This window comes from Hippopotamus amphibius, chromosome 1 (assembly GCF_030028045.1).
Source record: "Hippopotamus amphibius kiboko isolate mHipAmp2 chromosome 1, mHipAmp2.hap2, whole genome shotgun sequence".
NCBI lineage: Eukaryota > Metazoa > Chordata > Mammalia > Artiodactyla > Hippopotamidae > Hippopotamus > Hippopotamus amphibius.
The window spans coordinates 70,124,132-70,138,802 of record NC_080186.1 but is presented as its reverse complement, the minus strand read 5'-3'; the positions used below and the strand labels follow the sequence as shown (position 1 = coordinate 70,138,802).

Below are 14,671 nucleotides of genomic sequence, written 5' to 3'. Positions count from 1 at the left end.
TAGGAAATCCCCACTTCTTGGAGATGTGGATCTTCAGGAGGCCAGGGAGCTTGAACTTGGCCCCGTGTAGGACCTCAATCACAGGCTCCTTGTTCTGCAGCTTGGGACGGACGGACATTACAATTTGGCCAACGTGGACCCTGGACACTGTGCCCTGGGGCTTTCCCAAGGCAGTGCACATACCTTTCTGGAGCCTAGACTGGGAACAGCATACCAGTCGTGAATGTCCACTGAAAAGGGCTGTTTCCAAGGTCCCTTAGGGCAACCCTAGCAGGCGACAGGCTGCATACATTGCCGAGGAGGCTGCTGTTTGCAGCCAGTGCACACCAGGCTCCCATGGGGAAAGGAGCACACTTGGCTAAATTGGCTTCAAGGTCTACTCCCCTTTTTAAGGGGCCTATTACTTACTTCTGAGTAGAAGGAGGCCCCGAGCCTATCATATTTTACCAGCTACAGTGGACAAATTACAAAAGAGTGAAAAAAATTGAAAAATAAGTTACTCAGAAGGTAGAATATTCCTTCGCTTCTCTACTAAAAAGTTTCATACAACCTAGTTGTTTCCTTGACCCATATGTGAACTCTTCCTTGAAGTTGAAATAAGGGAAGAAATACCACTAACAAGAGCATTACAACGTTAAATGCCAATAACAAGAGCATTGCGATTTAAAAATCTCTTCACAACCATTTTAAGACAATTGTGTTAAACTATCATTTAAGAAGCTTCAGTTGTGGAAAAATTTAGTCTCAACTGCTAGTATCTTCACAGTCAACCTAAACCTTATTCTTGGGAATTTATAACTATGAATATTTGAAAATATATATTCTCTTACAATTAAATGATATAATTATTTTGAAGATTATGTCAAAAGTCTGCCTTTTGTAATACAGGGACTTTGTTCTTTAAAGGGCTTTCTCACTACAGTACAAATAGAACCTGAATAAAATTAAAATTTTTACTGTATTGCTACTTGCAGGGAATAGGGAAACACCTAAAAAAATAAAAAAGTGAGTTAAAACCATCAGTGATCATGCAAGCACAAAGGAAAAACAAGGTTGCCCTGAGGGCAGTGATATGTTAGTAATGAAATTGGTGATTAAGCCTTGCACCAACAATGAGGGGGAAATATATTAAAGACTGGCAGATTAAACTGGACCCTGAAAGGATTATTCTCAAGTAAAATTAACTCAATACTCAGAAACAAATGAGAAAAAAACCACCGTGAATGAAAGTCAACAGAAATAACAAGCTACAGTTTCAGACACCAAAGATATCAGATATTAGAAGAACTGGTTTTAGAATGGAAAGTAGCTATGCATAAAGTACTTAAAGAAATTCTAAAAATAAAATGACATGAAGTAGGAAAAAATTAGCAAGCAGCATAGAACCATCAAAAATAAACAGATAGGGACTTCTCTGGTGGTGCAGTGGTTAAGAATCTGCCTGCCAATGCAGGGGACACGGGTTCAAGCCCTGGTCTGGGAAGATCCCACATGACACGGAGCAAGTAAGCCCATGCACCACAACTACTGAGCCTGCACTCTGGAGCCCTCGTGCCACAGCTACTAAAGCCCATGCGCCTAGAGCCTGTGCTCTGCAACAAGAGAAGCCCCCACAATAAGAAGCCTGCACACCACAACCAAGAGTAGCCCCCGCTTGCCACAATTAGAGAAAGCTCATGTGCAGCAACAAAGATCCAATGCAGTCAATAAAAATTAATTAATTAATTATTTAAAACATGAACAGATAGATTTGCAGTTATGTAGTTAAAGGAAAGGGTGTTGGAGTAGAAAATACAATCACATGCCTGGTAGTAAAATGAAGAAATAGATATAATGTTGGTAGGAGGCATCTGGTGGGTTGGGAGATATTCTGAGTAATAAATGAAAATATAATATCACTGTGCATCTGTCTTTTCATATATATTTAAATTCATTTTGCTCTTATAAGAGAGTTTGCTGTCCTAATACTATTCATGATTATTGCCACTGTAATATTATCCTAGAGTTTTATCATGGAGTTTTATAGATCCTTTCTCCACTTCAAATGTTGATAGAGGTGGTGCAGGTACATATACCTTATGTTTTTGGCATGCTTTGGAAATTCAATTTAGTTTCTGTATAAGTTGTTTTCAAACTTCTCTTTTCTCCCTCCCTGTAGTCAATTATGTTTCATTCTTATTTTATGCCTATTACAGAAAAACATCAAAGTAGTTTTTGTGGATACCAGTGACATACTAAAGAGTAAGTTTTAACAATTTTATATCACTTTTTAGTTATCTTTAACTTAAACATTAATTCATTTTGAATATTTCAAAATCAATATCAAATTGTTATATCTCAATATGTCTCTCAATTAGCTTTAATATAGAGATGACTGGACTTCTCTGGTGGTCCAGTGGTTAAGATTCCATGCTGCCACTGCAGGGGGCACAGGTTTGATCCCTGGTCAGGGAAGTAAGATATTGCATGCTGCGTGATGCGGCCAAAAAAAAAAAAAAAAGATGTTGTAAAAAAAAATTATATATATATATAGAGAGAGAGAGAGAGAGACAGAGACAGAGACAAAGAGAGACAGAGAGAGACAGAGAGATGACTAAGGCTTACTGATGGACTTGACATGGAATGCAAAACAAAGAGTTGAAAATTTTTGTGAAAAAAAAGGCACAGGTAGGCTTGGATTGAAGACTAAATACAACTTTAAGAAATGAAAAATAAAATTGTTGAAAGCACAAGTACAGTGAATTCATTAAATAGAAGATTAGACAGATAAATAGAAAAGAATTGGCAGATGGCTCTGAAGAAATTACACAGAATACAACCTTAAGGGGAAAACGTAGAAAAATCTCAGAACTTTTTTGCTTATCTGTAAAATAGGAATTAAACTACAGTCATTCCTCAAGGTCCATTCATGTTGCTGCAAATGCCAAGATTTCATCTTTTTATGAGTGAATAGTATTCCACTGTGTGTGTGTGTGTGTGTGTGTGTGTGTGTATACATACACCACATCTTATCTATTCATTTGTTGATGGATACTTAGGTTTTTTCCATATCTTGGCTGTCGCAAATAATGTGATGAACATGGGGGTGCAGTGTTTTCATATTCTTTGGGTAAATACCTGGAAGTGTAGTAGCTGGGTCATATGGTAGTTCTATTCTTAACTTTTAGAGGAATCGCCATACTGTTTTCAATAGTGGCTGCATAAAATATAATAAATGAAACGAACACAAAATAAATGAACAAACCAAACAAAAACAAACATTTAGATACAAAGTAGTGATTACCAGAGGGGAAGAGGGGCAGGGAATGGGTAAAAGGGATCAACTTTACCCCTTTGGATAGAAAATAAACTTTTGGTGGTGAGCATATTGTGGGGTATACAGAAATAGAAATGTAACATTATCAGCTTAAAGAAAAACACACAATGTAAAACTTATGAGTTAAGTTTTATTCAGGGACCTTACTGAGAACTATAGCCCAGGAAACAGTTTCTCAGTAGCTCTGAGGGGACTGGTCTGAAGAGGTAGGGGAGGAGCCAGCCTATATATATGAATTTTTTGGCTGGGAAATATGTATAATCAAGCATACATCTTGGTAAAGGTTACTGCTAATCACAAAGAACAGTTAATATCAAATTAATGATTTTAGTGCTTTTCTATATATGAGAAGATGCAAGAATCTGGGGTACCTGAAATTCTTCCTTAGATATACATCTTAACTATCTAGATGAATTCCCCTTAAGATGCACTGTTAGTGGGTGACTGCAATGGGTTGTGACTTAACCCTTTGTATATTGGGATGATGAGCAAGACTCTTTGTTCTTTTTGTTTACATCGTACACATGAAACTTATATAGTGTTATAAATCAATGTTACCTCAATTTAAAAAGATATAGTCATCCCTTAGTATCTGGAGGGCATTGGTTCCAGGACCTGCCCTTGTATACTAAAATCCAAGGATGCTCAAATTCCTTATACAAAACAGTGTAGTGTTTGCATATAACCTATGCACATCCTCCTGTATGCTTTAAATCATCTCTAGATTACTTATACTACCTAGTACAATGTAAATGCTCTGTAAATAATTATAAATAAAATGTAAATGCTATGTAAATAGATGCAATGCATAACAAATTCAAGTTTTGCTTTTTGAAACTTTCTGGAATTAAAAAATACGGGTGGAATCAGGCTTCCTGACTTCAAACTATACTACAAGGCCACAGTGATCAAGACAGTATGGTACTGGCACAAAAACAGAAATATAGATCAATGGAACAGAATAGAGAACTCAGAGGTAAACCCAAGCACATATGGGCACCTTATCTTTGATAAAGCAGGCAAGAATATACAATGGAAAAACAGACAGCCTCTTCAATAAGTGGTGCTGGGAAAACTGGACAGCAACATGTAAAAGAATGAAATTAGAACACTTCCTAACACCATACACAAAAATAAACTCAAAATGGATTGAAAACCTAAATGTAAGGCCAGACACTATAGAACTCCTAGAGGAAAACATAGGCAAAACACTCTATGACATCCATCAAAGCAAGATCCTTTTGGACCCACCTCCTAGAATAATGGAAATAAAATCAAGAATAAACAAATGGGACCTAATGAAACTTAAAAGCTGTTGCACAGTGAAAGAAACCATAAACAAGACAAGAAGACAAGCCTCAGAATAGGAGAAAATATGTGCCAATGAAGCAACTGGAAAGGATTAATTTCCAAAATATACAAGCATCTCATGCAGCTTAATACCAAAAAAGCAAATAACCCAACCCACAAATGGGCGGAAGACCTAAATAGTCACTTCTCCAAAGAAGACCTAAATAGACACTTCTCCAAAGAACCCAGTCCACAAATGGGCGGAAGACCTAAATAGACACTTCTCCAAAGAAGACAGTTCACCAACAAACACATGAAAAGATGCTCAACATCACTAATCATTAGAGAAATGCAAGTCAAAGCCACAATGAGGTGTCACCTCACACTGGTCAGAATGGCCATCATCACAAAATCTAGAAACAATAAATGTTGGAGAGGGTGTAGAGAAAAGGGAACTCTCCTGCACTGTTGGTGGGAATGTAAGTTGGTATAGCCACTATGGAAAACAGTTTGGAGGTTCCTTAAGAAACTAAAAATAGAACTACCATATGATCCAGTAATCCCACTCCTGGGCATATACTCAGAGAACACCACCATCCAAAAAGAAACATGTACCATAATGTTCATTGCAGCACTATTTACAATAGCCAGGACATGGAAACCACCTAAATACCCGTCAACAGATGAATGGATAAAGAAGATGTGGCACATATATACAATGGAATATTACTCAGCCATAAAAAGAATGAAATGGAGCTATATGTAATGAGGTGGATAGACCTAGAGACTGTCATACAGAGAGAAGTAAGCCAGAAAGAGAAAAACAAATACTATATGCTAACTCATATATACGGAATCTAAGAAAAAAAAAAAGGTACTGATGAACCCAGTGACAGGGCAAGAATAAGGTTGCAGATGCGGAGAATGGACTTGAGGATATGGAGTTGTGGGGGGCGGGGGGCGAAGGGGAAGCTGGGGTGAAGCGAGAGAGTAGCATAGACATATATACACTACCAACTGTAAAATAGATAGATAACTAGTGGGAAATTGCTCTATAACAAAGGGAGATCAACTCGATGATGGGTGATGCCTTGGAGGGCCAGGACAGGGAGGGCAGGAGGGAGTTGCAGGAGGGAGGGGATACGGGGATATATGTATAAATACAGCTGATTCACTTTGGTGTACCTCAAAAGCTGGTACAAGAGTGTAAAGCAATCATATTCCAATAAAGAGCTTAAAAAATATATGTATTTTCAACCTGCCATTGGTTGAAACTGCAGATGTGGAACCCATGGCTACAGAGGGCCAACTGTACCTATCCTATCTTTTTCTGTTTGCCACTAGATTCTACTTCATGGGAACAATGCAAGGTGTATGTGATAATAACCTATAAGTGGAAACCACTATTGTATATCAACTGGTACAATGGAGACTACCTCTGTCTCTTTCCATCTCTTTCCCTCAGGCTATCCTTATCTAATTTTTTTTCTCTTTGTTGATTCTCTTCAAACCATTCTTGTTCATTATGCTCTGATTTTCCCTGAACATAACTGTTAAGAAGAAAGGTGAATATCATCTGTGATTTAGCCCTTCCCAATCCGTCAGGATCAATTGAGTCACCTGTTTTCCAGATGTGGACTGGACAGGAGTGGAGCTATTTATGATACTGGTTAGAGGTGCTCAGTTGAGAGGTGACCCCTTGACTTGGGTAGCTCACGTTGCACAACGCTTTTACGCTGAATCTTCAGAGACATGGTCTAGGAATTGCCAGGGGCACGAGTTCTCCTACTGAGAAGTGGCACTCAGCTCTCCACGGCAGTCCAGGGGCTACATCAGCCACAAAGCTACTGAGACACAGCTTCACAGATCTTACAGTTTGTAAATGGAGATTAAGAATTGAAAACAACAGAATCTAATTGCTATTGAGAAGCAATCGCCTCCAGAAGAGGTCTCAGCGCTGAAGGGAAGGATATTTATTGTAGACTAATAGGGTATGATTCAAATACAGCCTCTCGGGTAACAGAAATTGATTCCAGCATTATCCTTGCAATTGTGGTGGTACTGTGTGTTGGAAGCCCTCAGCTCTGTGGTGTGAAGGACAGGCTACAAAGTTCTGTGTCAGAGAGTAGACTCTAAAGCAGTGGTTCTTGACCCCAGCTGCAGGGAGAGCTTTAAAAGAGACTGGTACACAGTCCTACTCCCCAGAGGTTCTAATGGTCTGGGTGCAACCTGGACATCGGGATTTTTCAAAACCTCCCAGTGGGTTCTAATGTGCATCCCAGGCTGAGAACCTTTCAGAACTATGGTTCTCACACTTCAGAGTGCATCACTGTCACCTGCTGGGCTTTTTAAAACACAGTTTTAACTCTGGGGTCTCAAGGTCTGGTCCCTAGTTCAGCAACATCAGCATCATGTGGGGATTTGTTAGAAATGCAGATTCTTATTGAAAAGTCTCTCCAGGTGATTCTAATTCAAAGCTAAACTGTGAGAACTCCTGCTCCTGATGGAGCCATTTTTTTCCTGGGTTAAACCCCATCTGTGACACTTTCCAGCTTTACAACTTGAATATGTTACTTCCCCTTTTGTGTCTCTCTTTCATCACCTATAAAATGGGGTTAATAGTACCTTCCTCATAGCACTGTGAGATAATGAGTAAAAAAATAAAAGAGTAAAAGAATAAAATGACTAAAATAGTAAAAGCATAATGTGTTAAAGCTGTATTATACCGATTTAAATTAGGCTTCTGAAATCACATTTACAGTCTACATTTTAATCTTAGTAGTTATACAGAATTAAGATCTGTGGGGCAAAGCCTTGGCTCCAGATAGTAATTACCTGGGGAGATGTTTTTAAGTCCTGATGCCCAAGTCTCACCCCCAGAGGAATTCTAATGTGCAGTCAAATTTGAGAACCAGTGATTCAGATTTGAGTTTGTTAAGCCGATTTGTAGATGCTTAGATAGGTTTGTGATTTGTTGAATTCTGCTGGAGAGTTCCGTGCTTAGTAGGAAGCCACTTACATTATGATTAGTTCAGCAGGGAGAGTTTCCATTCATTTTCAAAGATTTTCTTTTCTTTAAATTAATTGATGACCGGTGTATGTACATGCGCTCACGTGTGTGTGCATAAAATAACTAGTACGTGGTATTTCTGCTGTCTCTAACCATAAACCTTTGCATTCTCAGCGGGGATTATAAACAAGCAATGACAAACCTTGGGACATCTGTAATTCAGAAACCAAATGTTTCACTTAAGCCTCATTTGAAAACTTGTATTTCAGCATTTGCAAAGCAAGAACAAAATTAGCTCTTCTAAAAAACAAAACCAAAAAAAAAAAAAAAAAAAACCACAACAAGTCTTAGAGAGTGAATTTGATTAGAAATTGAGATTCTGTATCTCTAACAAGAAAATCTGACTAATGTTTAGAGCAGCACTGTGAAGTGAAATAAGCGGTAGACTAAAGATGGGAGTTGCAACCCTGTTTTGTCCCTCACCAGTGTGGAGCCTATTCTTCAGATTCACTGGGTCTCTGTTTTCTCAGTCTGATACCTACAGAGGTGCTGGTGGAAACATTCATCTCTAGGGTCTCTATTACCTGTAATATTTTATGAAAATAATGACCATTTTCTTTTCAGTCCACAAATTCAGATACTCCCTGCATCCTATCAACATCAATTAAATTCAGGCTTAAAAAATTTCAGAACGATGTACAACAGTATTACCTCTGCAGTTTAGTTCTGTTAGTCATCCTTTACGAGCTGTTTACTGAGTGTGGGCCATGTCCAGACACTGCTCTTGGCATAGGGATTTGAACATAGACCAGAGCAGACCACATCTCTTCTGTCATGGAGCTGACGTTCTATTGCAGAATAAGTCAGCCTGTGTTACAAGAAATGTAATAGTCACAACTCTACAGTTCCTTTTCCCTGCCTCACGACGTCTCACATTTGCCTTCTAACAGATGTGCCAGAGAAGATGGTGACAGTGTGGAAGAAGGGATTTAAAACCTGGCTAAAATGAAGCTTTTTAAGAATAGTCTGAAAAAAAGAGGAAGATTGTAATAAATCATCTTATTCCACCAAGGAGTTAAAGGGCAATTAGTTCCTTTGTGCTAGTTGTTTCCAAACTTTTGTGATTAAGGCATATTTTTGAAAATTACGATGTCTGTGGCATACAGGGTGGTAGGAGTTTGGGAAGTTGCAGTGAGGATTAGTCTACATAGTTATAGAAGTTGATTGCTTCTCGAAAGCGCAGTTTGGCAAACTACAGTCCCCAGGCAAAATTTGGCAGTCCATCTTTCTTTCAAATAAAGTTTTATTGGAAAAGAGCCACACTCATTTAAGTATTGTCTATAGCTTCTTTTGCCCTAAAATGGCAGGAATGAGTAGTTTTGACTATATGCCCTGAAAAACCTGAAATATATACTATCTGGTTGGTCCTTTATGGAAAAATTGTGCTGATCCCTGCTCTTCAGCACTGAGTTGCTGTGTGAGCACAACTGTTGATGCCCTGATTGTGTATTCAGACACACTCAAGAGGCACACTTCCTTCCCTAGAAATAGCTAGACGTTGTGCTAGGACTCTGATTTCTTCCTTGAGGCATCCCCAAGCTGCATGACTCACTGATTTTTCTAACAGACATCACTGTAATAGTATGTAGCCAAAACAAACTTTACACGGTAATAAAAATTTTTGTGAGTCACTTGTGCTGGCTGCCACACCTCGTAGCTTTAGAAACCTGTTCACCTGGTCCTTTACACTAGTGCCCTTCAAATATTTTTGCTTACTTACCACTAAGAGAGCTTTGAAAAACTGTCAGTTCCCACTCACACATTTTTTACACTGACATCAATGCATTTTCATAAATCTAAACAGCAGTTTCAGATGTAATTTCTAGCATGTTATAAGACGGAATATTTTAAGATAAAATGGTTACATCTCTTTCCTAAATGTATTCAAAAAATTGAGATGCCATCACAGTCTGATGGCACCTTTATCCACGTAATGGATGCTGTGGCGTGCCACCCCGATATAGACTTTGCAGTCGAAACATTCATTCTGCCTGGAGTGGGGTCTGCTGCTGGTGCACCTCTGAGTCTCTCCACAGGAAGTGCTTTTGACTTGAAGGGAGCTACCTAGTCAAAGTTATGCTCCCTCCTGGGAAGTCAGCCAACATTCAGTGACTGGTCTACGGTGCAGACTCAGAGACCTGGCCCTCTCACCTTCGTTCTGCCCTCAGAGCTCCAGAGCTCCCCACGGGATGGATGCAGCCTCCAGGGCAACTGCCTTACAGCCCACCTTTCCTTTCAACCCATTTCTGCTTCCCTCTTCTCCCCCACAGCATTAATCCCAAGAGCACACCCCAATAAACCTTCTGCGTGAAAACCTCTGTTCTAGAGTGTTTCCTGGGGAACCTGACCATTTTCAAAAGTACGTGACTAAGGTCTTCTTTAGCATTGGGAAATCTCACAGTTTTTTTTTTCTTAATAAACTTACATTTCCATTCCACTTTGCTCACAGAATTTTAGCCTCCTGTAGTATATTTTTAAGTTTGAAAGTCTTCTATTGATCACCCTGTCATACTTCTCTGCAACTAAATTATTATATAAGTTAAAATTTAATTTAAAATTTCCTAATGACCATAAGATTCTATATGGTAAATTTCTTCTGGACTGAGCTATCACTGCAATAATTAATAATATACATTTGCTTAAAACAACATACACATATTATAAATTTTGATAAACCTTACATATGAAAAGTAAAAGTAGAAATGCATGTTTACAATAGTAATTTCTATTTTTAATTAGTTTGTATATTTGTGAACAAATATTATCTCCTGCTAGAATGTGTTCAACATCAGTTATATTCCATTTTCTGTTTTATTTGTTTAGATCTACAAGTACAGTATCTGTGCATGTCACAAAAATAAGTAGATGGGGGAAGCAGTTTGTTTGCATTGTGCAGCAGTGCTCTATTTGAACTCCTTCTGAGTGATTTACCAAAAATCACAGCCTGATAAAATGACTTAAATGGCTTATCAACAGACAAGTCAATTAGGTCCTCATTTAGTTTTCTTGAAAACAAAGAATTGAAAACCACTTGACTTGAGGAAGGATTTATTAACCAGCCATTAAGGTCATTCCCTTTCTCAATACCTGCACGGTATTTCAAATCGTTCCTTTGTCGGTTGTGTCATCCCAGAGACAACACAGTAAAATTGGTAAATGGATGAAGAGTTGGCCTCTATTATGAAGAAAGAGTGGGAGATTGGCAAGAGGGAAGACCTTGACTGCAGACTAGCTCTCAGACAGGTCCATTTTATGACAAAAGTACATATGGAGGTTGACATCTACAAAGTAGCCTCACCAGTGGATACCTTGAAAAGCTTCATCTCCCCTCAGAGGTACACCCAACCAGCTTGAATGTCTCCATGTTACATTAGTACCAAGCTCCTGAACAAGTGCGAGATTTCTTCTATAATTTTGTCCTTCCTATGCCCTATAATTATAAGCAGCTATTTAATAAGACCAGGAAACATTTGACAAAGCAGGCAGAGAGCTAGATCTTATATATCCTTTGGTATCAGCTTATCTGTTTCAGGTATCTCTAATATTTTCCCTAATAAAAAATGAGGGTTTGCATCATTCCAAAATATTATAAGGTTGCACAGATTTTTAAGCGGTCTGAAACTTCTGACAGGAATTTCAAAGGCAATGTGCATTCTCAAACATCCAGCATTTTATCTAGAGTTTATGTTCTCTGTTATTTTGAAGAGCATAGTTTTCCTGTCACAGGGCTTGATGTTAGAGGGAAGGAGAAAACATAATAAAGAAAAAAAAGGTGGGTTTGAGAGCAACTTTTAAAGAATTCCAGCTATATTTATTCCATATTCTTTTGTACCTCTTACTGCTGGCCATGGTAACTGGGAACATTTTTCAAATGACACAATCAGGTGGTATAGGAGACTAGAAGAAAACATTAACCAAAATCAGAAGTGGCCTCTCCTGGGCTGTTCTTAAAGCTGTTGGAATATTTCGCATGCCAGATGAATCTTTTTACAGCCTTCTTTTCTTTTCTCAAATAATTTCCAATGGCAATCATTGTGGCAAAATTATTGATCTTAGAAGTTTTAAGGAACTCAACTATAATTTAAATTTACAATACAAGAGTTTACAAAGCCATAGAAAAGGCTTAATTCAAGAAGAGCAAATAACCTAATTCTGCCTATCTTTACTTTGGTTGTCTATTTTTCTCTTGAATTATTTAAATAATCTGCTATCTTCTTTGATTGATACTGACTGGAACTATAACCCTTTCCTTATTGATACAGGGTATATTAATGAGATTTGATTTTTACTTCTACAAGTAAACAAAAGCATGTAGAGATTCACATAGTATCTTAGTATCTATTTAATTTTCTCTTCCTAGAAGGAAGTGTATGTGATATAAAAAAGTCAGAGTTTGGAGTGAGAAGACCCACGACTGACCATGATTTTAGACAAGCTACTTAACTGAGCTTTTATTTACTTATCTATAAAATGCTGATAACAATTTTCCTTTCTGACATTATTCCATGTATGTGAAAGACATGTATGAATGCAGACAGTAGTATAAACACATATAGTCAAAAATACAGCCCAATAAAAATAATTCTATGTGCTCTACTCTATGGAGTTTAAATTTTGTAAGGAAAGGACAAAAAAACTTTTTAAAGTCTAGTCTTATTTATAAAGGACCATTCATGCCTTATCTGTACACATATGGTTTATTTATGCTTTTAATAATGATACGAGGAAAAAAATCAGTTCAGTTGAACATACAAATAATTTTATCAACATAGTATTTGCAGAGAAAGAATTCACTTCATCGAAATATCACAACACTGAATTTCACAGTTAAACCCACATGCAGATTGTAGTATAATTTTATAGAATGTTTTGATGGAATGTGTTAAATATAAAAATAATCCAATGCAATTTCCATTTAGCACATTGTACAAAACTCATTCTTCAATGGAATTAACAAGTCTACAATCTTTCCCATAAGGTGCTATGTATTCTAAGTGCTCTGTAGCAATGAGGTTGAGATCAGCAAAAAAATACTGTAGAACTCCACAGTAATACAGCTCAGTAATAAATGAAATTGGTTATAATGTAGATGAAATCCACTCATAAAATGAAAGACAGTGGAGATCTATGATGTGCCGTGAGTGATGCTTGTCCTCAGTAGGGGGTGGGGCTGAAGGATTTCACATATATATCATTACAGTCACAATAAAAATGAATTTAAAGCTGAGGTCATCACTTTTACAGTGAGTACCATTTCCTAGAGAAAAAAGAAAAAGAGAGATAGATAGTAAAAGAGAGACAGAAAGAGAGGCAAAGTTCACAATGCTCCTGCAATCCATGTTCCAACAAAGACTGATCCTCAAAACAATCAATAGTCCATGACAGCAGTTTTCAGACTATAGTGTACATCAGTATTACCCAGAGGGCTTGTTAAAACACCAGTTGCTCCATCCCACCCACAGAGTTTCCAATTTAATAGGTATGAGATGAAGGCAAGAATTTATATTTGGAACAGTTGATGCTGATATCCTGATCAAGGGACCACATTTTGAGAACCACTGGTCATAATACCTTTGATCACTGAATGACTCCTTTATTAAAATGAAACACACTTATAAAGATAAAATAATAAAGATAATATGCCTGGTCTTTAGGGACATAGGGCAGCCAGTATGGATTGTATAATGATTAGAGCAGTAGTTCTCAATTTTGGAACTGAAGAATTAAAAACAAAACAAAACAAAAAACTGATGCCTACACCCATCTAAAACTAATTCACTCTGAAACTCTGGGGTAGGGCCAGGGATTGAATCATTCATGAAAGTGTGCCATGAAAGTAATGTGTAGCATAACTGGAGAATCACCACTTTAGGACATTTTCTTTCACCTCCTTACATAGTGAAAGGATGGCCAAACTTATGTGCCCTTTGGGACACTGGCATGTAAACAGAGATGTCACAAGAAAATCAAAACCCCCAAGAGGCACACCAACACACAACTATTCCTAGTGATGGGGGTGGGGAGGGCGTAATTTAGGAAGCAGTTGTGACCATTGGTTTGTAGTGCACTGCAGGGTTAGTTCACAGGTTTGAAATAACAGAACTTGGGAAGGTGAGCAGCATGCAGACTTAATCCAAATTTCTTTTCCATTGAATGACACCAGCCGGAGTCTAGCGTCTCGAATGTTGGCATGTGGACTGATGTGCAATGTTTACCTGCTATAATGGTTGTTACTCATTTTACTCAACTAAATTATTTACAACATCAATTCAATTTGAGTGGCCCTATGCATAAGGCCCCCAGGGATGAAATGCCACAAGCATTTACCTGTCTACCTCAGAAAGCAAGACTACAGAAACACGCAAAAACAAAGGGCATTTTGAAACAAGATTTACGCCTAAAATTACTCATCTGGTGTAAACAGAAAGCATGACTATTTCTAAGTGTAAGTGAATAGACATGCCATGGAATCCTTTCTGGAAGGATTTACAGGTCTGCAGCAATCTTTAGCACTGAGTATACCTGGAAGGATGCTTAGAGCTCATTTTCACAGACAGAGCCACAAATTTTAAACAAAACTCTCATGCATGAAACTGGGACTAAAATGTGATTATAAATTTAAAGGAATTCAAACAAATCCCAGACATCAGGACTGGGACTTTCAGGTAATCTTTGGCAAAAGTCAAACATTTTAAAACTACCAATTTGATTTGAATATAGACTTGTTAACGATGTAGAATTAGGTAGCAGCCTCCCAGTCCTCCATTAGGAACCAGCACCCAAGGGAGGGTCTGTGTAGCTCTTCTCAAGGTGCTTGAGGTGCTACAGACCAGCACTGGCAGCTTAGGAACTGCTCAGACTAGCACAGGGATTTTTAAAAAAAGAGATAAAATCTAAAGTCCTGGTGAGATGCCCAGGTGAATCCTTCTCTTCCACTCTAAGTCTTCCAGAAGATGTCTTGAAAATATCCTGAAAAGCAATAAAAAGGGTAGAAC

The 14,671-nt window shown here is 38.0% G+C and overlaps 1 protein-coding gene and 1 non-coding gene across 2 annotated transcripts in view; both read right to left on the bottom strand.

Annotated features, from left to right (window-relative positions):
• Positions 1 to 238: 238 nt before the first annotated feature.
• On the bottom strand, positions 239 to 373 carry LOC130842999 (small nucleolar RNA SNORA70). Its single transcript, XR_009050674.1, has one exon. It is a non-coding gene; the product is annotated as a small nucleolar RNA SNORA70 (small nucleolar RNA).
• Positions 374 to 14,628: 14,255 nt separating this feature from the next.
• Positions 14,629 to 14,671, bottom strand: part of ERICH3 (glutamate rich 3) — a 76,944-nt gene continuing 76,901 nt past the window's right edge. The window contains exon 17 of the mRNA XM_057695329.1: positions 14,629 to 14,645. The gene's annotated coding sequence lies outside the window, so the exon portion shown is untranslated. The remainder of the gene's footprint in view (positions 14,646 to 14,671) is intronic.